Here is a 21,304-nt window from a genome sequence, read left to right as displayed (position 1 = left end):
ACCAGGGAAGCCCTATGTTTTTTTAATAGACTTTTTTTGGGGAATAGTTTTAGGTTCATAGCAAAATTAAGCAGAAAGTACAGAAAGTTCCCATTTACTCCCTGCCTCTACACATGGACTGCTTCCTCCACTGTCAATATCCTGTACCACAGTGATACATTTGTTACAACTCATAAACCTACATTGACATATCATAATCTATATTTTACATTAGGCTTCACTCTCAGTGTAGTACATTATTATAGGTTTTGACAAATGTATAATGACATGTATCTACAAATGTAGTATCACACAGAATAGTTCTATTGCCCTAAAAATGTTCTGTGCTCTGTATATTCATCTCTCCCTTCCCCCAGCCTATGGCAACCATGGATCTTGTTACTGGCTCTATTGTTTTGCTATTGGGTTGGCCAAAAGGTTCGTTTGGTTTTTCTGTAAGATGGCTCTAGTAGCACTTAGTTGTCTTTAACTTCATTCAAAATAAGTATGTTAGATTGTACGTGACAGCTGTCATATCAGCGTGCATTTAAAAAAAGACTTATCAAAATTGGTGAATTTTTGTGTAGCCATTTTAATATTGAAGATGAAAGAAAAAAAACATTTTTGTCATATTATGCTTTATTATTTCAAGAAAGGTAAATACACAACCAAAATGCAAAGAAAGATTTGTGCAGTATATAGAGAAGGTGCTGTGACTGATCGAACATGTCAAAAGTGGTCTGCAAAGTTTTGTGCTGGAGATTTCTTGCTGGATGATGCTCCACGGTCAGATAGACCAGTTGAAGTTGATAGCGATCAAGTCGAGACATTAATTGAGAATAATTAACATTATACCACACAGGAGATAGCCGACATACTCAAAATATCCAAATCAAGTGCTGAAAATCATTTGCACCAGCTTGGTTATGTTAATCGCTTTGATGTTTGGGTTCCACATAAGTTAAGCAAAGAAAACCTTCTTGACCATATTTCTGCATGCGATTCTCTACTTAAACGTAATGAAAACGTTCCGTTTTGAAAACAAATTGTGAGGGGTGATGAAAAGTGGATACTGTACACTAGTGTGGAATGGAAGAGATCGTGGGGCAAGAGAAATGAACCACCAACAACCACACCAAAAGCCAGTCTTCATCCAAAGAAGGTGATGTTGTATATGTGGTGGGATCGGAAAGGAGTCCTCTATTATGATCTCCTTCTGGAAAACCAAACGATTAATTCCAACAAGTACTGCTCCCAGTTAGACCAACTGAAAGCAGCACTCGATGAAAAGAATCCAGAATTAGTCAACAGAAAACGCATAATCTTCCATCAGGATAATGCAAGACCTCATGTTTCTTTGATGACCAGGCAAAAACTATTACAGCTTGGCTGGGAACTTCTGATTCACCCGCCACATTCACCAGACACTGCACCTTCGGATTTCCATTTATTTTGGTCTTTATAAAATTCTCTTAAAGGAAAAATTTTCAATTCCCTGGAAGCTGTAAAAGGCACCTGGAACAGTTCTTTGCTCAAAAAGGTAAAAAGTTTTGGGAAGATGGAATTATGAAGTTGCCTGAAAAATGGCAGAAGGTAGTGGAACAAAAGGGTGAATACATTATTCAATAAACTTCTTGGTGAAAATGAAAAAAATGTGTCTTTTATTTTTACTTAAAAACCGAAGGCACTTTTTGGCCAACCCAGTGTTTTCAGAATATCATGTAGCTGGAATCATATGGTATGTAGCCTGTTCAGATTGACTCTTTCTCCTTAGTATTATGCATTTAAGATTGCTCAAATTCCTTTTCATGGCTTGATAATTCATTTCTTTTTAGTGCTGAATAATATTCTAAAATCTGGATGTACTACAGTTTATTTATCCATGCACCTACTGAAGGATATCTTGGTTTCTTCCAAGATTTGGCAGTTACAAATAAAGCTACTATAAGCATCCATGTGCAGGTTTTGTGTGGGCATAAATTTTCAACTCCTTTGGGTAAATATTGAGGAGTACATTTGCTGGATTGTATGGTAAGAGGATGTTCACTTTTCTAAGAAACTATCAAACTTTCTTCCAAAATGACTGTACCACTTTGCAACCCATCAGCAATGAATGAGAGTTCCTGTTGCTCCACATCCTTGTCAGCATTTGATGCTGTCGGCATTTTGGATTTTGGCCATTGTAATAGGAGTGTGTGTTATCTCGTTGTTTTAAATTGCATTTCCCTGATGACATATGATGAGGAGCATCTTTTCGTATGCTTACTAGCCATCTGTATATCATCTTTGGTGAAGTGTCTGTTCAGGTCTTTGGCCCATTTTTAAATTGGGCTATTTGTTTTCTTATTCTTAAGTTTTAAGGGTTCTTTGTATATTTTGGATAATAGTATTTTATCAGATGTGTCTTTTGCAAATAATTCCTCCTAGTCTGTGGCTTGAATTCTCATTCTCATGACACTGTCTTTTGGAGAGGAGATGTTTTTAATTTTAATGAAATCCAGCTTATAATTATTTTTTTCATAGATCATGCCTTTGATATTATATCTAAAAAGTCATTGCCGTACCCAAAGTCACCTATATTTTCTTTTGTGTTATCTTCTAGGAATTTTGTAGTTTTGTGTTTTACATTTAGCTTTATGATACATTTTGAGTTAACTTTTGTAAGGGGTATAAGGTCTGTGTCTGTATTCCTTTTTATTTTCACACAGATATTCAGTTGTTCCTATACCATTTGTTGAAAAGGCTATCTTTGTCTCATTATATTGCCTTTGCTTCTTTGTCAAAGAACAGTTAAAGTGTATTTGTGAGGGTCTATTTCTGGACTCTCTGTTCTGTGCCATTTACCTATTTGTCTATTCTTTTGCCAATACCACACTGTCTTAAAAGGGAAATGATGCCTGTAAGAGACTCACTTTAACTTTAAGGACATACATAGGCTGGAAGTCGAGGGATGGAAAAAGATATTCCATGCAAATGCTCACAAAAAGAGAGCAGGGATACCTATTCTTGTATCAGAAAAAATAAACTAAGTTTAAAAAGAAGGGTCACAATAGACAAAGAAGTCACTATATATGATAAAAGGATCAATTCATGAAGATGACATAACGATTGTAAATATCCAACATCGGAGCATCTAAATATAAAGCAGATATTAATAGAACTGAAGGGAGAAATAAACAATACAGTAAAAGTAGGAGACTTTAATACCCCCCTCTCAACAATGGATAGATCATACAGAAAGAAAATCAATAAGGAAACAGCACTTTTGAGTAACACTATAGACCAAATGGATCTATACACACATATACAAAACATTTTAACCAACATCAGCAGAAAACACATTCTCTTCAAGAACAAACAGAACATTCTCCAGGATAGATCATATGTTAGGCTACAAAACAAATCTTAACAAATCAAGAAGATTGAAATTATATCAAGCATCTTTTCCAAACACAATAGTGTGAAACTAGAAATCAATAACAGGAGGAAAATTGGAAAATTCACAAATACATGGAATCTAAACAACACACTCCTGAACAACCAGTGGACCAAAGAAGAAATCAAAAGGGAAATAAAAAAAATCTTGTGATATTATGGGATATGGCAAAAGCATTTCTAAGAGGAAAGTTTATAGCTATAAAGAGAAAAGATCTCAAATAAACAACCGAACCTTCCACCTGAAGGAACTGGAAAAAGAAGAGCAAACTAAGCTCAAAATTAATAGAAGGAAGGAAATAACGATCAGAGCAGAAATAAAGAATAGGGAAAAGATAGAAATGATCAACAAAACTAAGAATTGCTTTTTGAAAAGATAAGACAAAATTGAAAATCCTTCGCTAGATTAACCAAGAAAAAAAGAACTCAAATAAATAATATTATAAATGAAAAAGGACTCATTACAACTGACACCACAGAAACACAAAGGTTTATAAGAGACTACCATTTACAATTATATGCCAACAAATTGGACAACCTAAGAAAAATGGATAAAGTTCTAGAAACATACAACCTATCAAGACTGGATTATGGAGAAATAGAAAATCTAAACAGACCAACTGCAAGTAGGGAGATTGAATTAGTAATCGAAAACCTCCCAACAACAGTGGAGGAGCAGACAGCTTCACAGGGAATTCTCCCAAACGTTTAAAGAGGAATTAACACTGATCCTTCTCAAACTTCCAAAAAATAGAAGAGGAGGGAACACTTCCAAACTTATTATGAGGCCAGCATTATCCTGATATCAAAACCAGACAAGGACACTACAAGAAAAGAAAATTACAGGCTACTATCCTTGATGAATGTAGATGCAGAAAGTTTCAACAAAGTATTAGCAAATTGAATCCAACAATACATTAAAAGGACCACACACCAGGATCAAGTGGAATTTATTCTAGGGATGCAAGGATGGTTCAAATCCACAAATCAATCAGTGTGATACACCATATTAACATAATGAAAGATAAAAATCATGTGATTGTCTCAGTAGATGCAGAAAAAGCACTTGACAAAATTCAACATCCATTCATGATAAAAACTCTCAACAAAGTTGATATAGAAGGAACGTACCTTGACATAATAAAGACCATATATGACAAGTCCATAGCTAACATCATACTCCATGGTGAAAAGCTGAAAGCTTTTCCTTTAGGATCAGGAACAAGACAAAAATGACTATTCTTGCCACTTTTATTCAACATAGTACAGGAAGTCCTAGCCTGAGCAGTTAGTCAAGAAAAATAAATAAAAACATTAAATTGGAAGGGAAGAATTAAAAGTGTGACTATTTACAGATGACATGATATTATATACAGAAAACCCTTAGACTCCACCAAAAATCTGTTAGAACTAAATGAATTCAGTAAAGTTGCAGGATACAAAATCAATTTATAAAAATCAGTTGTATTTCCATATATTAACAATGAACTATTGAAAACAGAAATTGAGAAAACAATCCTATTTACCATAACATCAAAAAGAATAAAATGCTTAGGAGTAAATTTAACCAAGGAGGTGAAAGATCTGTACCCTGAAAACTATAAGACATTGTTGAAAGAAATTGAAGAAGACACAATTAAATGGAAAGATATTTCATGCCCATGGATTGGAAGAATTAGTATTGTTAAAAATATCTGTACTACCCAAAGCAATCCACAGATATAATGCAGTCCCTATCAAAATTCCAATGACAGAAATAGACAAACAATCCTAAAATCCAAATAAAACCACAAAAGACCCTGAATAGCCAAAGCAATGTTGAGAAAGGAGCACAAAGCTGGAGACATCACACGTCCTGATTTTAGACTATATTAAAAAGCTATAGTAATCAAAACAGTGTGGTATTGACATAAAAACAGATACATATATCACGGGACAGAATAAAGAGTCCAGAAATAAATCAATTAATTTGTGATGAGAGAGACAAGAATATGCAATGGAGAAAGGATAGTCTTGTCAATAAATGGTGTTGGGAAAACTGGACAGCAGCATGCAGAAGAATTAAACTGGACCCCTATCTTACACTATCAAAAATCAACTCAGAATGGATTAAAAACTTGAACTTAAGACCTGAAACTGTAAAACTCCTAGAAGAAAGCACAGAGGTAACCTCCTTGACATTAGTCTTAATAATGATTTTTTGAATATGATACAATAAGCACAAGCAACAAAAGCAAAAAGATTCTAGTGAGACTACATCAGACTAAAAAGCTTCTGCACAACAAAGTGAAAGGGCATTGTATGAAATGAGAGAAAATATTTGCAAACCGTGTAACCGATAAGTGTTCATACCAACATATATAATGAACTCACTCAACCCAATAGAAAAAAAAATTTAAAAATGCGCAAAGGACCTGAATAGATATTTTTTCCAAGAAAACAGAAAAATGGCCAACAGGTACGTGAAAAAGTGCTCAACATTACTAATCATCATGGAAATGCAAATCAAAGCCATAATGAGGTACCACACCTATTTGAATGGCTTTTATCAAAAAGACAAGAGATAAGGGCTGGCAAGGATGTGGAGAAAAGGGAACACTTGTGCATGCTTGGTAGGAATATAAATTGGTATAGACATTATGGAAGACAGTATAGAGGTTCCTCAAAAAATTAAAAGTAGAACTACCATATGATCCAGCAATTCTACTTTTGGGTATATATCCAAAGGAAATTAAATCACTATCTCAAATAAATATGTGCACTCCTATGTTCATTGCAGTATTATTCACAATAGCCAAGACATGGAAGCTGCCTAAGTGTCCATTAACAAGTGAATGGATAAAAATAATGTGGTGCAAATATAACAGAATATTATTCAACCATGGAAAAGAAGGAAATCCTGCCATTTGTGACAGCATGAATGAAACTTGAGGGCATTATACTAAGTGAAATAAGTCAGATAAAGAAAGACAACTACTTTATGACCTCACATGTTAAATCTTAAAAAATTGAACTTATAGAAACAGAGAATAGATTGGTGGTTGCCAGGACTTGGTGGGTTGGGGGAAATGAGATGTTGGTCAAAAGGTACAAACTTTCAGTTATAAGATTAATACGTCCTGGGATCTAATAATGTACAGCATGGTAACTATAGTTAACAATACTGTATTATATACTTGACATTTTCTAAGAGACTAGATCTTGTATGTTCTCATCTATCTTTCTGTCTGTCTATCTAGCTATCTAAAATTATTGGTATACATTGTATACCTTAAAGTTACACAGTGTTTTTTGTCAATTATATCTCAATAAAGCTGGGGGAAAAATATGAGTTCCAAGGCAAGGACCTACCCTCTTATCTGGGTCTGAGAGTGATTCTGCATTTACTCAGCAGATATGAATTTGGCATCTTTCATATCCTGACACTGTCCTAGGCACAAGCAATACAAAGATAAATAAAATGTGGTTTCTTTTCTTGAAAAATTCGTAATCTAGGGTGGATGGGGGAAGAATTGTATGCAAATGGGTTATATAATTATTATAACAGAAGTAAGTACAGAGTCCCTGAGAGCACAGAAGAAGAAGGATTACTGATTTCATATGGAGAGTTAAAGAAATTATTACATTTCACTTGGGCCTAGATGGATAAATGTGTGTTTACTGGGGAAGTGGATAAGGATAGTGAAGTAGAAAAATCAACAAAAACTGAGTCAGGGTGGAAGGAAATAATAGTATTCATGCAGAGTTTTATAATTTACAAGGGCTTTCATATATTATCTTGTTCATATATTATCTTGTTTTATTGTTTTAACAATAAAACAAATGTTTGTTGAATGTTAAAGCCTACCACTTGGCAGGCACTGTACTGAATGCTGAGGATATGCAATTGGCATATGTGGCAGGATAGTGGTTCATAGCACAAGTTTAGAATCAAATAGTCTTAGGTTTGAATTTGCTACCTATTGGCTGTGTAACCTTCAGCACAGTTCTTCATGTGGATGAACTTCTTCATGTGGATAAACATCTTTTTTTTTTTTTGAAATTTTTTGGAATTTTTGAACTTTATTTTTTTATACAGCGGGTTCTTATTAGTTATCTATTTTATACACATCAGAGTATACATGTCAATCCCAATCTCCCAGTTCATCCCCCCACTCCCCACTTTCCCCCCCAGTGTCCATACGTTTGTTCTCTATGTCTGTGTCTCTGTTTCTGCTTTGCAAACTGGTTCATCTGTACCATTTTTCTAGATTCGACATATATGCGTTAATATACGATATTTGTTTTTCTCTTTCTGACTTACTTCACTCTGTATGACAGTCTCTAGGTCCATCCACGTCTCTACAAATGACCCAATTTTGTTCCTTTTTATGGCTGAGTAATATTCCATTGTATATATGTACCACATCTTCTTTATCCATTCATTTGTCGATGGGCATTTAGGTTGCTTCCATGACCTGGCTATTGTAAATAGCGCTGCAATGAACATGGAGTGCATGTGTCTTTTTGAATTATGGTTTTCTCTGGGTATAAGCCCAGTAGTGGGATTCCTGGGTCATATGGTAATTCTATTTTTAGTTTTTTAAGGACCCTCCATACTGTTATTCATAGTGGCTGTATCAATTTACATTCCCACCAACAGTGCAAGAGGGTTCCCTTTTCTCCATACCCTCTCCAGCATTTGTTGTTTGTAGATTTTCTGATGATGTCCATTCTGTCTGGTGTGAGGTGATACCTCACTGTAGTTTTGATTTGCATTTCTCTAATAATTAGTGATGTTGAGCAGCTTTTCATGTGCCTGTTGGCCATCTGTATGTCTTCTTTGGAGAAATGTCTATTTAGGTCTTCTGCCCATTTTTTGATTAGGTTGTTTGTTTTTTTAATATTGAGCTGCATGAGCTGTTTATATATTTTGGAGATTAATCCTTTGTCTGATTTGGTTGTAAATATTTTCTCCCATTCTGAGGGTTGTCTTTTTGTCTTGTTTATGGTTTCCTTTGCTGTGCAAAAGCTTTTAAGTTTCATTAGGTCCCATTTGTTTATTTTTGTTGTTTTTCCATTACTCTAGGAGGTGGGTTTAAAAAGATCTTGCTGTGATTTATGTCAGAGAGTGATCTTCCTATGTTTTCCTCTAAGAGTTTTATAGTGTCCAGTCTTACATTTAGGTCTTTAATCCATTTTGAGTTTATTTTTGTGTATGGTGTTAGAGAGTGTTCTAATTTCATTCTTTTGCATGTAGCTCTCCAGTTTTCCCAGCACCACTTATTGAAGAGACTGTCTTTTCTCCATTGTGTATCCTTGCCTCCTTTATCATATATTAGTTGACCATAGGTGCGTGGGTTTACCTCTGGACATTCTATCCTGTTCCATTGATCTATATTTCTGTTTTTGTGCCAGTACCATATTGTCTTGATTACTGTAGCTTTGTAGTATAGTCTGAAGTCAGGGAGTCTGATTCCTCCAGCTCCATTTTTTCCCCTCAAGATTGCTTTGGCTATTTGGGGTCTTTTGTGTCTCCATACAAATTTTAAGATTTTTTTGTTCTAGTTCTGTAAAAACTGCCATTGGTAATTTGATAGGGATTGCATAGAATCTGTAGATTGCTTTGGGTAGTATGGTCATTTCCACAATGTTGATTCTTCCAATCCAAGAACATGGTATATCACTCCATCTGTGTCATCTTTGATTTCTTTCGTCAGTGTCTTATAGTTTTCTGAGTGCAGGTCTTTTACCTCCTTAGGTAGGTTTATTCCAAGGTATTTTATTCTTTTTTCGCAATGGTGAATGGGATTGTTTCCTTAATTTCTCTTTCTGATCTTTCATTGTTAGTGTATAGGAATGCATGAGATTTCTGTGCATTAATTTTGTATCATGCAACTTTACCAAATTCATTGATTAGCCCTGGTAGTTTTCTGGTGGCATTTTTAGGATTATCTATGTATAGTGTCATGTCATCTGCAAACAATGACAGTTTTACTTCTTCTTTTCCAATTTGTATTCCTTTTATTTCCTTTTCTTCTCTGATTGCAGTGGCTAGTACTTCCAAAACTATGTTGAATAAGAGTGGCGAGAGTGGACATTCTTGTCTTGTTCCTGATCTTAGAGAAAATACTTTCAGTTTTTCACCATTGAGAATGATGTTTGCTGTGAGTTTGTCATATATGGCCTTTATTATGTTGAGGTAGTTTCCCTCTATGCCCACTTTCTGGAGAGTTTTTATCATGAATGGGTGTTGAATTTTGTCAAGAGCTTTTTCTGCATCTATTGAGATGATCATATGGTTTTTATTATTCAATTTGTTAGTATGGTGTATCACATTCATTGATTTGCATATATTGAAGAATCCTTGCATCCCTGGGATAAATCCCACTTGATCATGGTGTATGATCCTTGTAATGTGTTGTTGGATTCTGTTTGCTAGTATTTTGTTGAGGACTTTTACATCTATATTCATCAGTGATATTGGTTTGTAATTTTCTTTTTTTGTGATATCTTTGTCTGGTTTTGGTATCAGGGTGATGGTGGCCTCATAGAATGAGTTTGGGAGTGTTCCTTCCTCTGCAATTTTTTGGAAGAGTTTGAGAAGGGTGGATGTTAGCTCTTCTCTAAATGTTTGATAGAATTCACCTGTGAAGCCATCTGGTCCTGGACTTTTGTTTGTTGGAAGATTTTTAATCACAGTTTCCATTTCATTACTTGTGATTGGTCTGTTCATATTTTCTGTTTCTTCCTGGTTCAGTCTTGGAAATTTATACCTTTCTAAGAATTTGTCCATTTCTTCCAGGTTGTCCATTTTATTGACATAGAGTTGCTTGTAGTAGTCTCTTAGGATGCTTTGTATTTCTGCAGTGTCCATTGTAACTTCTTCTTTTTCATGTGTAATTTTGATTTGAGTCCTTTCCCTCTTTTTTTGAGGAGTCTGGCTAAAGGTTTATCAATTTTGTTTATCTTCTCAAAGAACCAGCTTTTAGTTTTATTGATCTTTGCTATTGTTTTCTTTGTTTCTATTTCATTTATTTCTGCTCTGATCTTGATGATTTCTTTCCTTCTACTAACTTTGGGTTTTGTTTGCTCTTCTTTCTCTAGTTCCTTTAGGTGTAAGGTTAGATTGTTTATTTGAGATTGTTTGTTGAGGTAGGATTGTATTGCTATAAACGTCCCTTTTAGAACTGCTTTTGCTGCATCCCATAAGTTTTGGATCATCATGTTTTCATTGTCATTTGTCTCTAGGTTTTTTTTTATTTCCTCTTTGATTTCTTCAGTGATCTCTTGGTTATTTAGTAATGTGTTGTTTATCCTCCATGTGTTTGTGTTTTTTACATTTTTTTCCCTGTAATTGATTTCTAATCTCATAGCTTCATGGTTCAGAAAAGATGCTTGATATAATTTCAGTTTTCTTAAATTTACTGAGGCTTGATTTGTGACCCAAGATGTGGTCTATCCTGGAGAATGTTCTGTGTGCACTTTAATTCTTCTAGGTGTTTGTTCTTTAATTCTTCTAGGTCTTTGTTAAACATTTCTTGCATCTTCTCGATCTTTGTTTGCCTCCATTCTTTTTCCGAGGTCCTGGATCATCTTCACTATCATTATTCTGAGTTCTTTTTCTGGAAGGTTGCCTATCTCCACTTCATTTAATTGTTTTTCTGGGGTTTTATCTTGTTCCTTCATCTGTTACATAGCCCTCTGCCTTTTCATTTTGTCTGTCTTTCTGTGAATGTGGTTTTTGTTCCACAGGCTGCAGGACTGTAGTTCTTGCTTCTGCTTAAGTGTTTTGATTGGATAAAAATGATGAACGCTGCACTCTCTGCCTAGCAGAGAAAAGGGTAAACTCTTTCTGGTCATAGATAACATAATTTGGAGCCTGTAAAAAATTTTAAAACAATATTATTCAGTCAAAATTTTCTAGGCATGTCAAGAGATAGGACCAGATAACCAAAAGCCAACAGAAGCAGGCTCACAGATGCCACAGATACTGGTGTTACCATACAAGGACTTTAAAACACTTGATTAATATCTTTAAGTAAATGGAGGAAAAGATGGAGAAAATAGATGAAAATGTGGAGAATTTCACCAGAGAACTGAAATCTTTAAAATAGAAAAAAATAGAAAGTCTTAAATTGAAAAAATATGATCTTAAAATATGCAGTCCAGGCCTTCCCTGGTGGCACAGTGGTTGAGAATCTGCCTGCTAATGCAGGGGACACGGGTTCGAGCCCTGGTCTAGGAAGATCCCACATGCCACGGAGCAACTAGGCCCGTGAGCCACAACTACTGAGCCTGTGTGTCTGGAGCCTGTGCCCCACAACAAGAGAGGCCGCGACAGTGAAAGACCCAGGCACCGCGCTGAATAGTGGCCCCTGCTTGCCGCAACTAGAGAAAGCCCTCACACAGAAACGAAGACCCAACACTGCCATAAATAAATAAATAAATAAATAAATAAATGAATGAATAAATGCACTCCATGCACAATGAGATACCACTTCATACTCACTACAATAGCTTAAACAAACAAACAAACAAGACCCAACTTAACAGTACCAAATAGTGGCAAGGGTGTAGATTAACTGTAACTCATGTATTTAAAGTGAAAGAGGAGAAGAGCACAGCTACTTTAAAAAACTGTTTAGTATTTTTATATAGTTAAACATACACCTACGCTATGACCCAGCCACTTCACTGCTAGATATTTCCTTAAGAAAAATGAAAACATTCATAAAAACACCAAACAGAGACAATATATTTTCAAGTGTCCATGCCATTTACCAAAATTGATCACATCCTGGGTTATCTTCTAGAGTATGTTCTCTATAGCAATATTAGGCTATAAATTAGTAAGAAGTACATTTTCAAAGATAAAATTGTAGTGGAAATTGGGAAGTACTTTGAAGGGAATAAGAATGAAAATAAAACATATCAAAACTGCTCAGATGCAGCTAAAGCAGTGCTTAGAGGATACATTGCAGCCTCAACTGCAATTATCAGAAAAAGTGAAAAGGATGAAAAATAAACATTATAGTTTACTCTCCTAAGAAGCTAGGAAAAAATAGCAAATCAAACCGGAAGAAAGAAGTCAGAAAGAATAGAAATCAATGAAATAGAAAACAAATGTACAATGGAGAAAATGAGCAAAGCCAAAAATTGGTTCTTTGAAAATTTAGTTTTGCTGGGGACATACCTCTTTTACTAATCAGTGAAACGAAATGAGAGAAGACATCATTTACCAGTATTAGGAATGAAAACGGAGCCATTACTACAGAGCGTAGAAACATTAAATGTTAATAAGAGGACATTATGAACAACTTTACACTTAAAAATTTGATCACTTTGATGAAATAGACAAACTCCTGTAAAAATAAAAAACTGAAAATGGATGCAAGAAGGAATAGAAATATGAGTAAACCCATATCACGTAAAGGAATTAAATCACTTACTGAAAAAAAAATCTTACCTAAAAGAAAAATTCAAGTTCAGGTCCAGGCTCAGTTGTCTTCATTAGGGGATCCCAAATATTTAAGGGAAAAAAATAACACCAGGTTTTACATAAACTATTCTAGAGAATGGAAAACAGAGAATACCTCCCAAATAATTGTAGAGGCCAGCGTAATCTTAGTACCAGCCTGACAAGGACGTTACAAGAAATCAACACTTACAGACTAATTTCTCCCATGAACATAAATGTAAAAATTCCAAGTAAAATAAGAAGACCCAGTGGCCTATGAGGGGCACTGCTGCAGGCCTCTGTCCTTGGGGCTTCTGCCTGAACCTGTGTCTCCTTCCCCAGGGCAGCTTCTTAACCACCCCTGAACTGCTCCCAGGCCATGGACTTAATGGAAACAAAGCTTTTTGCAAAAACAATGATGATGAACAAAATGACTAAAGTAAACAATCCAGGATGTTTAAGAATTGTCTTTTGGGGGCTTCCCTGGTGGCGCAGTGGTTGAGAGTCTGCCTGCCGATGCAGGGGACATGGGTTCATGCCCCGGTCCAGGAAGATCCCACATGCTGCGGAGCGGCTGGGCCCGTGAGCCATGGCCGCTGAGCCTGCGCATCTGGAGCCTGTGCTCTGCAACAGGAGAGGCCACAACAGTGAGAGGCCCACGTACCGCAAAAAAAAAAAAAAAAAAAAAAAAAAAAGAATTGTCTTTTGGGCTTCCCTGGTGGTGCAGTGGTTGAGAATCCACCTGCCAATGCAGGGGACATGGGTCCAAGCCCTGGTCCAGGAAGATCCCACATGCCATGGAGCAACTAAGCCCGTGCGCCACAACTACTAAGCCTGTGCTCTAGAGCCCGCAAGCCACAACTACTGAGCCCGTGTCCCATGACTACTGAAGCCCATGCACCTAGAGCCCGAGCTCCGCAACAAGAGAAGCCACCGCAATGAGAAGCCCGTGCACCACAACAAAGAGTAGCCCCCACTCGCCACAACTAGGGAAAAGCCTGCACGCAGCAATGAGGACCCAACACAGCCAAAAATAAATACATAAATTAAAAAAAAAGAATTGTCTTTCACTGATGGAAGTAAATAATTTTTTTCTATTCTTTCTACATTTCAATTTTTTATCATTAGCATATTTGATTTAGGGAGCCTAAGCAATACCTATATTGTAAGGGACCCCTTGCTGAATATCTTGTTTATTTTGCTATAGAGAATACAAAGACTTCTGAAATTTTTATGTGGCAGTCCACTGGTGAGGATAGTTTTCCTGTGAGGTGTTTAATAGTTCCTTTGGTATGTTTTTATTCTCACATTTTTTCCCCTTTGAGATATGTTATAATACTCTTGTCCTAAAAGCAACTTGACAAAAACTGCTGCAGTAAAAAAGTGTGTGTGTATGTGTATTTTGGATTGGGGTTAGAAGAGAGAGGCTTGGAAGAATCCTCATGAGGTTGTCTAGGGTATCCTTTAGGCAGAATTCCATTTAAGTATTTCAAGGATCTTTTCTATTCTTAATATTCTTTAGGATTGTAGTTATATTGATATAATCTCCCAAATAACAATTTCAGAACATAAAGTCATTGGCTCTCAGACGTTCATTCTTATATCTAGGCCAGATTTGTCTTACTATAACCTAGTTATTTTGCCATAATTATGATCTGATCTACATCAAAAAGAATCTCAGTTCTGTGGTGCCCATATATAAGCATTTTTACAGACTCATCAGGCAAAAGACAGAATGGAAATTTCAGTTCATTTAACTGAAGCCAAGACATCCCTGCTGTGGGTATTTTATGTCTAACTTAAATCGTCTTATGACATCCCTACCACATGGCATAGTCGGTGGGGAATTCTTCTTTAGCTACACTGCTGACCTTCTTTGAAAGCTTTTCTGCTTAAGGCTTTTGTTTTATTGCCATTTTCTCACCAGATAATCTTTTTCTTGTTGGATTTATACTCTTGACCCCAGAAAAAATATGAAGGTCTCTGTCTTACAGATGGTATCAGAACATTAAATCTGTTTTCATTGACAGTTTGCAAGTAATTAAAATTTATTTTTTGCTTTTTCCTTGTTGAAGAAACTAAATCATGTATGCCTTCTTTGCAGGGGGGTTATATGTTTTAACTTAAAGACAAAAGCCATTTTAGCAACATTCTAAAGTAAACATAAACTTGCTTTCTGAACTGGGATTGATAATAACCACTTTACCTCACCCAGTTGTTATAAGAATCAAATGATATGTTTTCATTCATTCACTTAGCAGCTACTTATTGAGCATCTATTAATTGGTAGGCATGACGCTAGATTTAAGAGGTGCAAAAAATGGAAGACATGATCCCACCCTTCAAGGATCTTACTGGATAGATTTCACTGACTAATGGGGAGGCAGATAAATGAATAGGTAATCATAATACCATATATTAAGTATTACAAGACAGTATAGCAAGTGATTAAGAACATGGGGATACATGTGTTGAAGTCCCAGTTCTGCTGCCTACCAGCTCTGTGACTTTGGGAAAGTTACCTTCTATAAGCCCCAGTTTCTTCTCTATAAAACAGGGATAATAATGATATATACCTTAGAAAGTTGCTATGAGGATTAAATGAGGTAACATAGTAAATGAGCTTAGTATAGAATCTGGCATGTAGTATATGCTCAATAAATGTTAGTTGCCAAATATTTAAGGGAAAAAATAATACCAAGTTTTATATAAAATATTCCAGAGAATGGAAAACAGGGAATACTTCCCAGATAATTATAGAAGACAGTATAACCTTAATACCAACCTGTCATGGGTATTACAAGAAAGCAATGTTACAGACTAATTTCTTTCATCACCATAAATGTAAAAAATCAAGTAAAATATCAGTAAAATAAAATCGTTCTTCTTATGTCATTAGAAGGAAAAAATTACAAGAATGTCTGAGAGCACGGAGACTGTGTTTCGAAATCAAGTGTGAAAAAGGCCCCACGTGGGGCAGAGCTGTTCAATCACACGAAAAAGAGAGAAGTCAGTCCCCCAGGAAGCCTGGCTGGGATACAAATTGCCCAGGGCCAGGACATGCGCCAAGGCTGCTGCTGCTGGTGCTCGGTCCATTTTCTCCAGGACAGGGAAGGCTTCCTGGGCTGAATTGTGAAGGGTTAGAAGAAGTAGTATGAGACAAAATTGGAATTGGATTGGGGAAAAGAGTAGATGGGAATTCTAGGCAAAAAGAATAGCATTGTAAAAGCAGTAACTCATGAAAGAATAGGACACTTCTGAGTTGGATGTGATTGGAGCTAAAGGAATGGCAAGAAGTAAACCTTCAAAATGAGGAAAGATCATAAAGAACTTCGTATGTCATGAGAAGGGATTTGGATTTTATCCTGAAAACAGGAGCCATTTAGAGGCATTGTGAGGAATAGATAAAATGGCTAAGACTAGATGTTAGGATATTATTGAAGTAATATACTTATAGAGAAGATGAGAAGTGAAAGTAATTTTTAAAGGTTATTAAATATTAAGCCCTTACTGCATGTTAAATGCTTTACATAGATTATTGTATCATTTAATTGATGTACAGTCCTGCAGGGTAGTGGTGGCCACCATTCATTGAGTGTTTACAATATGCCAGACATACTGTTGGATGTTTTAGAGGCATTAGCTCATTTGCCTACTTCAATAACCGTATGAGGTAAATTTTATTATTCTTTTTATTTTACAGATGAGAAAATGGGCCCCAGAGAGGTTAAGTAATTTGCCTAAGATTAAATCACACTTAGCAATGGCAGAACTGGGATTCAGTCCCAGATTTATTTGACTCCATCACCTAAGCACTTTGAAGGCTGTAACTTCAATAAGTTATAAGCCAGGGCCAGGAAGACAGCGAGGAGGAGGCAGTTTTAAGAGCGAAAGAGATAGAATTAATAAAATATTGTCAGAGGAGAATTCAAGGATAAGTCCCAGGTTTATGGCTTAGGCCACCAGGTAAATGGGGTACTGTGAAACATTTTCCGGGAAGGAGGTGGAGGTGGAGAGGATAAGTTTAGTTTGGGGCATATTGGATTTGAAGTTCTTAAAGGAAATCCAAGTAGAGTGTCCAGTAGGAAATATTATTTTTAGTAATGATTTCAGAAATCACTAAGGAAGAATACTATCAGAATCAAGAAACAGAGACAGAGAAAAAAAGTTGAACAGAAAAACAGGATCAGCAGGCAAAGATTTAGACTGTGCTAGATTAGACCTTAATCATGTTGTACCAAAGAGGAAGCTTTCTTTCATCTCCTTGAGAAGTTATTTTTCTAACAGAGCACCTCTTTTTTTTTGAATATTATTTTATTGTATTTTTTTATACAGCAGGTTCTTACTAGTTATCTATTTTATACTTATTAGTGTATATATGTCAATCCCAATCTCCCAATTCATCCCATCACCACCACCTAACAGAGCACCTCTTCTAACTCCTGAAATAAATCTATTTCTTATTCTTGGATGCAGAATTCCTTTTATTTGATAGTGTTAGTGTTGGCAAATTTCTGTGATTGCTCAAGAAGTATGAACCCATAGAGCCAAAAAGATAGCCCTCGATTTTAGTTCCAGGTCTCTATCTTGGTTTAACTTTGTAAAGGATTAGTGGTGTGGCTTTATATGGAAGATAGCTAACAAGAGTTTTTGAGTCGTTGTAATTATAAGAATATATTTTTAATGCAGTTTGCCTGTGATAATCACTTTCTTTTCAGGATTCTCTTCGAAATGTAAATATTGACATCTACTTGTTGCTTAGTTTGGCATACACCCAGTGTAGCAAGTTTACAAATCAATTTGCAGTGTTTTGTATTCTTACTCTCTTTTACTGAAAGTCTGCCACTGGTTTTAGAATACCTTTTAGCATAACCAGAGAAGCAGTATAATTGTATTCACGTCAGTGCCCTGGGAAAAACCGATATGTTGACATGTTGATTTCCAACCTAGTTTAGTTTCTATTGTGTGCCAGCTAAAAGGTATATTTATGCAAGAAGCTTTAAAGACATCCGAGAAGAATAAACTTGTTTATAGAATAATTGTTTATATCAACTTTTTTAGTTGGTTTTTGCCATTTTTTATTTTTATGATCCTTTCTGAAACTACTGTATGGCAGTAGTTCTTAACCTGAGAATCTGACCAAAGCTGCGGATTCTTTTCCCAGATAAATACCTTTGAGACACTCAAGTGGAATGTCAAACTGGCAGGTAGTTAAGTAGGTTTGAATCTCAGAAGAATGGTCTATGCTGGAACTGTAGCTTAATGAGTTACAGGTGGTAGTAGGTGGTAACTGAAGCAGATGGTATGCGTAAAGTCACCTGGGAAGAAGGCATAGTGTAAGATATGGAGAATGCCTAGATGTAGTGTATTTCTGCTTATGTACTATGACTTTTTGGAGAGCCCCAAACTATTTTAATATCTAAGATATTTTGCTCCCTTGAATCAATTTTTGCTGCCTTGGGTACAATGTTGCCCCTGTTGAGCATGTAAATGCTAGATGGAGTAACCTATAGGCCACCACTGACCTTAGAGAGACTTGTTTCGGTGGAGTGATTGATGGGTCTTAATAAGCCATAATGGAGTGGGAGAGGAGATCAGGAAGTAGAAAGAGAAAGCTAGACAACTCTTAAGATGTTTGACTGTGGGGAGAGGAGTAGCTATGGGGGAGAAGGGGGAAAGGGCTGATTCCATCATTTCTAGTAATTGTCCTGTTACCAACATTTGAGAAACAATGCTGATGTGTTCCTTAGCTCTTAGTTTACCGGTATAGAGAATAAATGGTATAGAGAATTATACCAGTAACTAAGCTGTTCTGTTGTCATTCACTTGGCTCCATTTGTTTCACTATTGAAAACCTCACTTTAATTTCTTATCTACAGAAAAATCTTTTCACATTCGCCTTTTTCACAAGCTGAAGAGTTATTGAACTAATCAAATATGAATGTCCTAAAAACATTTACTTTTTTTACTGGCTCTCTTTGGAATAAGATCTTTATATAAGAAGATCTTTAGCCAAGGGCACCTATGATCTTAGGCTTATCTTTAAACTTTTGTACTCTTTTAATCTCTTCCTTTTATTCTCTTATTTCATGCATTATATATATATATTTTTTTACATCTTTATTGGAGTATAATTGCTTTACAATGGTGTGTTAGTTTCTGCTTTATAACGAAGTGAATCAGTTATACATATACATATGTCCCCATATCTCTTCCCTCTTGCGTCTCCCTCCCTCCCACCCTCCCTATCCCACCCCTCTAGGTGGAGAGCACAGCGACATGTATTTTAAAATCAATTTTGGGGAATTCCTTGGTGGTCCAGTGGTTAGGACTCCAGGCTTCCACTGCAGGGGGCATGGGTTCGATCCCTGTTCGGGGAACTAAGATCTCTCATACTTTGTGGCACAGCCAAAAAAAAAAAAAAAAAAGTCAGTTGGGAAGAGGTATGTGTCTTGTGGCTCTTCTCCACATAACCTTTCTCACATTCCTAGTACACAACCTTATATGCCTTTAAATCTTGATCCTTGCTAGTTATAAAAACATTATCTCTCTGCCCAAGTGGCAATAGTGAGATTTCTTACCTCTACCCTATTACAACTTTATATTGCATTTGAGTTTGAATCATACCATAAAAGCTATATTTATGTTCTATATATACTCTTTGAGGAATACTCAACTTAGACTTACAGTTGTAGCTCAAGAAAGAACAGCAAGTGTGGCAGATGAGTTATAAGAAAATCCTTGTTCAAAGTGGCCTTGTCACTCTGCTAGAGGTGGCCAGAGATTAGCTGTCATAATCTGGATGGACTTAGTTGCACATACAATACAAGTTTCTTGTGCTTTTCCAGTGCCTGATCTTTCAGCCTTTATAGGACAGCTTCCTGGGTTTTAGTATATATACCTGTGTTAATCTAAGTAAAAGGAAGCCCATAATTCCCCTGGAGCAAATAGCCTGCTACAAATGGATAGAAGCCCAGAATTTTCAGCAGTTCATGCTTTATTGAAGAGGTGTGAGTATGAATTGACCTCACACTACTGTTCAGAAAACAATAGCTCATTTGTTTCAAAGTAATTTTTAGCAACTGACATTATCAGAATATATTTATAAGTTCTAGTCTTGAATTAATTATATTTCTTAACAAAAGCTCTTAAATTAGGTTTTCTGACAATTTTCTCACTGAGCAACTCATTTCCTCTCTGCAAGTAGGTGTTTTTTTTTAAATAAACATAATTGATATTCAATAAACTACACATATTAAAGTGTAAACTTTGATGTTTTCTCTCTCACACACACACACACACACACAACGACTATCATAGTCAAGATAGTGAACATATCTATCATCCTCAAAAGTTTCCTCATGCCTTAGGTAGCACCTCTTTCCTGCCCTCCACCCCCCTTTTTCCCCAGGCAACCACTGGTTTGCTTTGTGTCACTATAGATTAGTTTGCATTTTCTGGAGTCATACAACATGTACTCTTGGGCCCAGCTCCTTTTATTCAGAGTAATTATTTTGTCCTTGTTGTTATGATACCAAGAGTTTATTCCTTTTTGTTACTGGATAGTATTCCATTGTATGGATATACCGCAATTTGTTTATCCATTCATAGTTTGATGGACATTTGAGTTGTTTCCAGTTTTTGGCTATTACAAATAAAGCTGCAGTGAACATTCGTGTGCAAGTCTTTAGAAATATGTTACCTTTTCTCTTGGGTGAATACCTGAGAGTAGACTGGATCATCATGGTAGGTATATATTTCATTTTTTAAAGAAACTGTCAAAGGCTTTCCAAAGTAGTTGTACCACTTTATATTACCACCAGCAAGAGTAATATAACTTGTAAGAGTTCAAGTTCCCTTACATCATCACCAACACTTGGTATGGTCAATCTTTTTCATTTTAGCCATTTGAATAGGTATGTAGTGGCATCTCATTGTGGTTTTAGTTTACATTTCCTGAATGACTAAATATGTTGTACTTTTGGCATCATATTTAAGATATCATTGCCTAACCCAAGGTCACAAAAGTTTTCTTTTTTGTTTTCTTCTAGAAAGATTATCATTGTAGATTTTACATTTAGGTCTGCAATCCAGTTTGAGTTAATTTTCACATATAGTTTGAAGTTTATTTTTTTGTATGTGGATATCCATTTGCTGAAAAGTTATTCTTTCTCCACTGCATTGCTTTTGTGCATTTGTCAAAAATTAGTTGTCCAGAAAACAATAAAAGAGAAGATTGATGTTGGACTTCATCAAAATTAAAAACCGTCAAGAAAGTGAAAAAACAACTACAGAATGGGAGAAATTATTTGCAAATTATATATCTGATGAGAGACTTGTAGTCAGAATATATAAAAGAACTCTTACAACTCAATAATAAAAAGATAACCCAATTAAAAGGTAGACAAAAGATTTAACTAGACATTTCTCCTAGGAAAATATATAAATGGC

General features: G+C 35.8%; 1 protein-coding gene across 1 annotated transcript in view; it reads left to right on the top strand.

Moving 5' to 3' along the window:
* The window catches only part of CCDC15 (coiled-coil domain containing 15), a gene marked incomplete at its 5' end in the record, with an annotated part of 62,925 nt that overhangs the window by 29,427 nt on the left and 12,194 nt on the right, over positions 1-21,304 (top strand). The window lies entirely within an intron of this gene.

The sequence above is a fragment of the Hyperoodon ampullatus genome (genome assembly GCF_949752795.1).
Source record: "Hyperoodon ampullatus genome assembly, chromosome: 7".
NCBI lineage: Eukaryota > Metazoa > Chordata > Mammalia > Artiodactyla > Ziphiidae > Hyperoodon > Hyperoodon ampullatus.
The sequence above is the reverse complement of the archived record's forward strand: the minus strand, read 5'-3'. Positions and strand labels throughout refer to the sequence as shown.